This window comes from Ascaphus truei, unplaced genomic scaffold, assembly GCF_040206685.1.
Source record: "Ascaphus truei isolate aAscTru1 unplaced genomic scaffold, aAscTru1.hap1 HAP1_SCAFFOLD_2616, whole genome shotgun sequence".
NCBI lineage: Eukaryota > Metazoa > Chordata > Amphibia > Anura > Ascaphidae > Ascaphus > Ascaphus truei.
The window spans coordinates 24,276-34,863 of record NW_027455553.1 but is presented as its reverse complement, the minus strand read 5'-3'; the positions used below and the strand labels follow the sequence as shown (position 1 = coordinate 34,863).

Below are 10,588 nucleotides of genomic sequence, written 5' to 3'. Positions count from 1 at the left end.
ATTTTCACACGGTAACTTCTATTTCAATAGCATAACATGTAAATGTCATAGCTGCACATTACGTTTCATATATTTAATATTCTACACTGTTGCTATATAATGTCATTATCTGCAGTGTCCCATATCAAGTTTATTTCAGGACGGAAGCTTACATGATTTTTTTAGTAATTAGGGATTTTTAGGAGTCACCTGCCTGAGAATTCCTCAGTGCAACTTTCATCTATTCTGTATGGTCTAGAACACATCTACAATATTGTATCTAGGAGGTACCTAATACTCAATACCTTAATTACATGCGCAGACCTTCCTAAAAGAATACATATTTAATATTCCACGAACAGGTGCAATAAATAGCAGTCAATGAATAAATAAACTCATGCTTGCTTTGGATGCCTAAGCACAGGGCATGTCAATAACACAGGATCGCTTCAAGCACCTAATTATCCCTTCACTTAAACAGGTAAGTAAGCAATTACTTTAAAGCTAAAATAATTATAGGGCAGTTAGGAAACAGAGGCCCACACTGGATTTACTGAGCACATGAAATGGATCTGACACTCCAAGCAGGGAAAGGAGGAGTGCAGCTCCTGTTAATCTTCATGGAAGTTCATGGATCAGTCCGTATTTAACCAGTTTGACATCTTCCATAGGTTTCCCCCAGAGGAAACACATACTGTATATGCAGGGCCGCCGACAGGAGACAGCTGGGACTACTGTCCCGGGCCACGTGAGTCAAGGGTCCCGGGTCCCCGTGTCGGTGATACTAACGTGTATGGTCTAATCTGAGGGCCTATCCACCCACCACCCTTCTGAGGGCCTCACATCCTGGCCCCTCTGCAGGCCTTTCTGTGCCCACCTTTCTCCACACTCGGCTCCCTCTTCTGCTGCGGCCCTAACTGCCCCACGGCCCATATCTACCCCCCTCCCACAAGCCTATAATACCTATTCCCCCAGGGCCTATACCTCCTTCTCCCTCATCCCCCTCCAGGCATATATCTTCCTCGTTCCAAACCTTCTCTCTCACCCCTCCACCCCTCCGTCCATACTTTCTCCTCTCCCCCCCGCTCCGGGAGGGAAGGGGGGCGGCACCGTACATCTGTCCTGGGCCCAAAGATGTCTGTTGTGCGTACACTACAACTACAGCAGTCCAATGCTTGCTGTGATGTAATCTCTCTCTCTCTGTCTCATAATATATATTATGTAATCACTATGTACGTACGTGTGTGTGTATGTGTGAAAACATTGGCAAGGAAAAGACGCTCTTATGACTAGAAATGTGAAGAAAAAAAGTCTATTGAAAAAAATAATTGAAGCTTAATGTTGGTCCCTTAAAAGTTTGCACAGTATAAAATGAATAAACTATCCTGGGATTATATATATTTAGTGCAAAAGGAATAAGGTGCACAAAAAAATCAGCAAGGATAACTAAACATGGACCATTGAATGCTGCCGCAAAGTTTTAGACTATACACAAAGTCAGTAAATATACCCCTGAAGAAGTCTAATATCGGATGAAATGCGTAGGGTTAAGGCCCTTCTGATGACCTAATATTGAGTCCAAGATTGACTTTTACTATATATCCTTATTTGCTAAAGTACTAATCAGTACTAAGGACTGCTTCAGAAGTTTCTCTGACATCACAATCTCACTACCATCGTGAGATTGGGCTGACTCAGAGGAGGAGAAGGAGATCAGAAGCTGCTGCAGCTTGTGTTTGTACTCCTGTAATGTTCCTCATGGGTTCCTGATTCCGAAGCAAGTCCCACATAGCAAAGATAGGATTTTTATCCTGACATGCCTGATTTCACTGCTACATTGTAAGTGGCTGTCTCTCTTGCGCTATATTTGCAAATACAGATTTACTTCACCATATTGGCATCTTCTTTCTTCCTGGGCTTGGACACTCTGTCGGATTCGATACTCTATGTCCCCTGGCTGTAGTCATATTCAGACTACATTGTTTCAATCATTGCATTGCGCCCTTGTTTGTCCCATTCCCATATATATATATATATATAGTTCTGCAAATCACTCTGGATTTACCAACCTGTTGTGTAGAAGGACCGCTGGAGCAATGAGCATCTGAGGCACGTGTCACAGGCAGTGGAGGCACAAGATCATTTTTAGGACTGCAAACAAGAGATGTGATTTCATAGCATCCAATAAATGGAACACAACATGAACATGACTTAAATCGGCAGCAGGAATGAAAGCAGTTTATTTCATTTATTTTCTAGATCCAATTGTCTTTAATATTAAAGTATGAAATGAAGATCACTAAAGCACCGATGTCAGAATGCGCATAAGTACTTTTATTATATCCCCCTAATTCCTCCTTGACTCCTTCCATAGAATCACATAATCTTCTCCCTGTTTATCATCAATGTTAACTTGGAAGTTGTACAAATAAGTTAAAAAGCTCTAATTGAGACATTTCACTTGGCTACCCCATCTCTTCCAAACCCCCCTTCCTGTCTTTGTTCCTCTCTGCTATAACAGGCAAATCCATCATGATTGTAATGCAAAGAGGTAGATATTCAAGTGGAACTTACTTGACTTCTGACAGAACTGATTTATCTCCATCAGAGCACTGGGAGCGTCTGTACTGGCGGAAGCTGCGAGGTGAGTGGGAGTGTCTGATACGAATAGGATCGCCTTGAGTCCTGCAAAAAAACATGTCCGAGACATATGTCAATGTCTGCTTCTACAAAGCAATAGACCTTGCACAATCAATATGTTTTAACGCCCTTAGGAACTACATAAAGATCATTTTATGTCACAAAACCTAATTATCAGTTGTATCTCAGTGACAGCACAAACAGTCCAACAAAGGTATGTGACAGTTCTCTTAGTAGATAATAGATATTTGTGGAGTGAAATACATTACTTGTTACATTTTTAATTAGAGTAATTACAAGGATTACACCCACGTATATGCATTTCTAACACACACACACACCACACACACACTACCTAATATGAGATCAGAAATATGATCATACTAAATGTACAGTATATTTATACATACACACACACACACATATATATATATATATGTGTGTAAAGCAGAAATTAGCCGTGTTAGTCCAGTTGCGATAGTGCAGAATAAATGAGTTCTTCAGTATTAGGTGATACCTTTTTTATTGGACTAACAATTTATGTCATAGGACAAACTTTCGAGAGTTCTCCTCTCTTCTTCAGGTCTAGCAATACTGATATACAAAGGATTCAATGGCTAAAACAGTGTAGAGGGAAAAAACCCCCCAGATATTTACTGTAGATAAGGTAGGGTGTTAAGTGTTTGAAGCCAGGGGACAGTGTCAAAGAAAGGTGGGGAGGGGAAGGGATGCTGGGGGAGAGAGAAAGTGTGGATAAGAATTGAGGCAAGCAGGATAATTACAAACAATTTTGATAGGGTGTGAGAAAACCCATGTCCGCATTAAGTCCTTTGGTTTTGGTGTCAAAGAGTCTTATCATTCTGAGTTCAAATGTTTTCCGTTCTTGGGTGCTTTTAAACATTCCATTGAGGATTTTGATTTTTAAATCATTTATGGAATGATCTGGTTGTGAGAAGTGATGTCCCACAGTTGAGCAGTATCTTCCTTCTTCGTGATGGAGTATAGAGTATCTGTGCATATTCATTCTTCCTTGTAGTTTTTGGCTGGTTTCCCCAATGTAGCAACCTTGGTCACATTTGTTGCACTGAATCATATACACTATTTTCCTGGATGTGCAGATCCTTTAACATTGAATGTTCTATGGTTGTGACTGGCTGTGAGATCTTGGCAAATGTGTTTGCAGAGTTTGCAGCGTTTGTTGCTGCACGGTTTTGTGCCATTATCCAGGTCTTTAAAATCGTTGTGAAGTTTTCTGCTGACTAATTTCTGTTTGAGGTTTGGTGGTTGCCGGAATGAAAGAATGGGAGGTTTGGGAAAGATTTCTTTTAATGTCGCATCCTCTGTCAGCATGGGTTGCAGATCTTTTATTATTTTTCGTATAATCTCTAGGGTAGGGTTGTATGTGGCCACTAGTGGTATGCGTGTGGTAGGTTCTTTCTGTCTGTACTGTAGCAGGTGTTCTCGTGGGGCTTTTAATGCAGATGTAATAGTTTTGGCAATGGTCTCTGGTTTGTATCCCTTCTGTCTGAACGATTCGGTCAGGGTTGTGAGATGCCTGTTTCTGTCTTCAGTGTCAGAGCATAAGCGGTGGTATCTTATAGCCTGGCTGTGTATGATACATTGTTTTGTATGAGTGGTATGGAAGCTGGAGTTGTGGAGGTAACTGCATCTGTCAGTTGGTTTCTTGTATACAGATGTGTGTAGTTTGCCATCTTTCAGTGTTACTGTAGTATCTACAAAGTTTATTAGGTTTGCCGAATAATCAATTTTGAGTTTAATTGATGGATGCAATGGGTACCAAGATGGCACTGCAATATGCCAACCTTTTCATGGCAAATCTTGAACAAAGATTCCTAACTACATGCCTCCACAAACCCTACAAATACTACAGATACATTGATGACCTGTTTATAATATGGACAGAGGGTGAAGAAAACCTAAAACAATTCCACGAGTCCCTGAACTCATTCCATCCATCAATTAAACTCAAAATGGATTATTCAGCAAACCTAATAAACTTTCTAGATACTACAGTAACACTGAAAGATGGCAAACTACACACATCTGTATACAATAAACCAACTGACAGATGCAGTTACCTCCACAACTCCAGCTTCCATCCCACTCATACAAAACAAGGTATCATACACAGCCAGGCTATAAGATACCACCGCGTATGCTCTGACACTGAAGACAGAAACAGACATCTCACAACCCTGACCGAATCGTTCAGACAGAAGGGATACAAACCAAAGACCATTGCCAAAACTATTACATCTGCACTAAAAGCCCCACGAGAACACCTGCTACACATTTGCCAAGATCCCACCGCCAGTCACAACCATAGAACATTCAATGTTAAAGGATCATACAGCTGCACATCCAGGAATTTAGTGTATATGATTCAGTGCAACAAATGTGACCAAGGTTGCTACATTGGGGAAACCAGCCAAAAACTACAAGGAAGAAGGAATATGCACAGACACTCCATACTCCATCACAAAGAAGGAAGATACTGCTCACCTGTGGGACATCACTTCTCACAACCAGATTATTCCATAAATGATTTAAAAATCAAAATCCTCAATGGAATGTTTAAAAGCACCCAAGAACGGAAAACATTTGAACTCAGAATGATAAGACTCTTTGACACCAAAACCAAAGGACTTAATGTGGACATGGGTTTTCTCACACCCTATCAAAATTGTTTGTAATTATCCTGCTTGCCTCAATTCTTATTCACACTTTCTCTCCCCCCCCCCAGCATCCCTTCCCCTCCCCACCTTTCTTTGACACTGTCCCCTGGCTTCAAACACTTAACACCCTACCTTATCTACAGTAAATATCTGTTGTTTTTTCCCCCCCTCTCTCTACGCTGTTTTAGCCATTGAACCCTTTGTATATCAGTATTGCTTGACCTGAAGAAGAGAGGAGAACTCTCGAAAGCTTGTCCTATGACATAAATTGTTAGTCCAATAAAAAAGGTATCACCTAATACTGAAGAACTCATTTATTCTGTACTATATATGTATATATATATATATATATATATATATATATATATATATATATATACAGTGTTCGACAAACCTATACATTTGCTCGCCCCGGGCGAGTGGATTTAACCCCCGGGCAAGTAAATATTGGCCCAAGCAGCACACGTTTGGTACTAGGTGGCGAGTAGATTTTTTTGTGTGGCGAGTAGATTTTTTGGTGATTTGTCAACCACTGTATATATATATATATATATATATATATATATATATATATGCAAATATAACTGTATGCTCATCTGCATGTCTTAGGCAGGTCTGCAACCCCGCCTTTCCCCATTATCACCCAGCATACAGCACTTCCACTGCAGCAAGGGATTCTGGGAAATGACATGCAAATGAGCACACAGTGTCACTTTTTGCCTCAATAACCATTTTTAACATGGTTCCCTATAGGCTTAAGCTTGCTGCATGGTCACAGCTTTGAGCACAGCCAGGGTTAAGGTGCATACCCAGAAAACCGCCCACAGACAGCTGTTTCGACCTTAATGGGTCTCATCAGTGTGGGGTTGGTTAACTGGGTATGCAGAGAAGCTAAAGGATGGGGTTTACCATACTGTATATATATATAGTCCATTGGCACTTAACACCGTGCCCTAAATTTCCCAGAAAACACTATTATTTTCCATTTATTATTGTATTGCAGCACCCCAAACGAGAGCAGTGAAACCTCAGCCACTGACATAACTGTTTCACCAAGTGGCACTATATTTGGCCGTGTACATTGTCATTGGCAAAGCATTCCATTTCTCAGCTTGCTAATTAGTAACAGGAAGCTTCCTATTAGTTCCTAAACTGCCACCCCAGGGCCTGTGGTAGATTTAGCCTTGATACATACAATACTGCTTACTCTGATATTTCTCTAAATTGTACAGCAGGTAGCACTTTAAAAGCAGCAGCACTAGATCATTTATATGTAAAGGATTCAAAAGGTGCAACATTTATTACTCCAGAGATTATGTATTAAATCACAATAACACTGGCATATATTGTCTATATGACCAACAACAAAATCAACTACATTTATTGATTTCGATAATGGCAGATAAACTATGGAAACTGGGCACAAGACATTATTTTACACTGTTCTGTTTGTTTTTAAAGGTGCTCTCTGTGAGTTCCAGAATGAAGATTTGTTTTTTAAATAATTGCCCCTGGCACAAATGTAGATAGCGGTCACATACATATGATTGGGAAATGTTGCAAAGGCATAAACCATAAGTATCCAAAAGCCATTTTTCCCATCCACAAACTGATTCAGTGAGTTGTACTCCAAAGGGTTTTGAGCGCTCCGGATGCAATTCTACATACGCCGAAGAGGCCAGTCGGGCAATTTTCGGACAAAAATCCCTTTAGACTTCAATGGAGATTTTCAGCCGAAAAAGGCCTGAGCGGCCACTTTGCCATTTAAAGAATTAACCCCCTTTGTGTACAGCTCCTTTTTTGCTTAGTAACAATCTTACAGTATACACAGGAAAATATAGGAACTTTCCATGGCAAGTTAACTTACTCTATTTTCATGTATGGAATTTCCTTTAATTGTTCGTGAGAAAAGCCTGAGGTGTCAATCAGTTCTTTCCTGAAAAAGAATGAGCGCTGTTAAGATCTAAGCAGTAATTAAAACAAAAGTTCCCTTTCATACCAGGATTTGCACCCTCCCACCACCCTTCTGAAAATAACTACAATGCAATTTAAATCAGTAGCCGAGATCCAAAAAAACAGCTGTTAACATTATTTTCCGTAACTAAAGCTGTCTGTCTGACGGCTGCTAACTACTCTAGCGTGAATGTCAGCTCCCGGGCTCTGTTCCAGGCGCTGGTGCGCTCCCGTACTGACACTGACACTGTTGCTACTGGGCGTGTAGCAGAGTTAAGCTCCCAGGGGGCCCTGAGCGGGGGACTCAGCTCTGTATCCTCCCATATGGTTTCCTTAACACGTAACCTCATTTAGTGCATGTTGGTTTTTATTTACAGGTGCACTAGCATATATATACATATATATATATATATATATATATTCAAAAAATAAATAGATGATACCGTTCTGTGGCTAACGAAATGCTTTCATTTGTGCGAGCTTTCGAGATACACTGATCTCTTCTTCCGGCGATGTTACAATGAATGAAGCAAGCAAAAGGTATACTTAAAAACAGTGTCTCTTGGAATGTTATCTGTGCTGCTCCTTCCGGAAGAAGAGATCAGTGTATCTCGAAAGCTCGCACAAATAAAAGCATTTTGTTAGCCACAGAACGGTATCATCTATTTAGTTTTTGATTATCGAAGCTCGGCTAACACGGTACTGATACCTCTACATGAATATATATATATTGTAATACTTTCATTTTCAGACTACTTTTTTTTTGGTCGGACCCCACCCGACAAGATACTTCATCAGCTAATCAGTTATACAGTCTAGACTCTAGAACATGGGTGGCCAAATCCAGTCCTGAAGGGCCACCAACAGGTCAGGTCTTCATGATATCCCTGCTTCAGCACAGGTGGAACCACCTGTGCTGAAGCCGGGATATCCTGAAAACCTGACCTGTTGGTGGCCCTTAAGGACTGGAGTTGGCCACCCGTGGTCTAGAAAATAGACCCTTTCAAAGGGTGATGTTAAGATAGCAACAAACACTACACCCACTGTGGAAAATAAGTCAAAGTTAATAAGCACGTGGTACAAAGTTAATAAGCACGTGGTTAATAAGCACGTGGTACAAAGTTAATAAGCACGTGGTACAAAATTAATAAGCACGTGGTTAATAAGCACGTGCCACTTCTTTTCTTTGCACCAATGTTATGTACAATTATAAGCTAAACATTTACAACAATCAGAAAGCCTAAGTCCTTCATTCAGTGTCACACTTATACACTGTATATATCATGTTCCCCACCCTTACAGTCAGCCAAACATCTAAGGACATTATTGGTAAAGAAGTACTTCAGCCATATACACTAGAAGTACTGTAAACTGTGACAAACACTGGTAACAGATCAAAAAAAAATCAGCATTCAAAATTGTAATCGAAATAGACCAGGTGAGGATAACTCTCTCCAAACTACCCAGGACCAGGGAAACCTCCCCAATGTTAGTGCCACTCTCCACAAAATGAATCACCCCTCTCTAACCTGTCAATGTTTAGTGAGCTTTATCTTGTTCAAGAGGACCACCCTCTCCAATGACATAACTGTTACATTTTGCCACAATGCATCATCATTTTTAGGTCAGTAACTGTTACGTCAGGCAGGTTAGGGTGATGTACCAGATTTTCAAAACGAAAAACCGGGACACATTAAAGCATTATTTATACAATAATCACATCACTAAAAAATAAATATTATAATGGTATTTGTCTAATAGCTTCTCCATGTATGCTGTATTATTAATTTTCCCTCCCCCCCATTCTCTCAGTCCCTTCCGTCTATTCTCTCCCTTCTCTCCCCTCCCCCCACTCTCTCTCTGCCTTCCCTCCTCCCATTCTATTTCTCCCTTCCGTCCATTCTCTCTCACTCTTTCTTCCCTCCACCATTCTCTCTCGCCCTTCCCTCCCCCCATTTTCTCTCTTCCCTAATCCATTCTCTCTCCCACCCCCCATTATCTCTCTCCCTCCCCCATTCCCATTCTCTTTCTCCCTTCCATCCATTCTCACGCTTCCTTTCCTCCCTCATTCTCTCTCTCCCTTCCATCCATTCTCTCTTCCCTTCCCCATTTAATCTCTCCCTTCCCTTCCATATTCTCTCTCTCCCTTCCCTCCCTTCACTCCACCCATTCTCTTGCTCTCTCCCTCTCCCACCCCCCATTATCTCTCTACCTCCCCCATTCTCTCCCTCCCCCCATTCTCTCCCTTTCCTCCTCCATTCTCTCTCTCCCTTCTGTCCATTCTCTCTCCCCCTTCCGTCCATTCTCTCTCTCAGTTCCCTCCCCCATTCTCTCTCCCTTCCCTCCCCCATTCTCTCTCTCCCTTCCCTCCCCCATTCTATCACTCCCCTCCCGCCCATTCTCTCTCCCTTCTGTCCATTCTCTCTCTCTCTCCCTTCCGTCCATTCACTCACTCCGTTCCGTTCCCTCCCCCCATTTTCTCCCTTCTCCCCACCATTCTCTCTCTCCCCTCTCCCCAACATTCTCTGTCATTTACAATACAGTTTAAGACGACAATTCTTCTGTGTAACCTATGGGCGGGTTTATAAATCAGCATCTGGATGGAAATGTGCTATTTTCCACAATGTACAACGTGACAAATATATTTGTGCATCATTTGGTAAATGTAATGATCTCTGTGTTGCTTGAATCCCTAAAAATATTAGAAAACCATACTTACTGAATGTGTTTCCATAATTCTTCCTTTGCTTGTACATCTGGGCTTCTCCTGTCATACAACAAATACAACAATGTGATTATTTACTTTCATTTGACACGTTACATTTTGCACACAGCATCGCCAAAATGAAGTGTGCATATATAAAACTTAATGCAATGACAATATAACTACAATGTATAATGTGCACAAAGTATGGGAGGAACTAGATAAACTTGTAGGGTGGTGAATAATGCAGCAGACAAGACTTAGGCCGCGAGTATAGTGCCCGCGAAGGCGACGCGTGACGTCAGCCGTCGCCGCTAGCAAAAGTTGTGTTTCGCTTTGCGGCGGCGGCGCGGACGACCAGGCCATTGATTGGTTCAGGGGCTGTCACATGAGGCGACAGCCCCTGAAACATCAAATATTCCCGGCTTCAAAAAATCGCGTTGCCACGTCGCATTGTCGCCGTCGCGCTTACTATAAGTGCACGCAGCGGCGGCGGCGACAATGCATTTGTTTTCGGTGATGTCGCGTCGCCGGCACTATAAGCGCGGCCTTAGGCTGCGTCCATGTCACGGGAGACCACCTACTAACACCTTTTTTACCAGGATCATTTCACTGA

The 10,588-nt window shown here is 41.7% G+C and overlaps 1 long non-coding RNA gene across 1 annotated transcript; it reads right to left on the bottom strand.

The window, feature by feature from the left end:
- Positions 1-1,780: 1,780 nt before the first annotated feature.
- LOC142481410 (uncharacterized) lies at positions 1,781-10,162 on the bottom strand. Its single transcript, XR_012795768.1, has 4 exons — positions 9,988-10,162; positions 7,183-7,251; positions 2,554-2,664; positions 1,781-2,130 (listed from the first exon to the last, which is right to left on the bottom strand). It is a non-coding gene; the product is annotated as an uncharacterized LOC142481410 (long non-coding RNA).
- Positions 10,163-10,588: the final 426 nt, after the last annotated feature.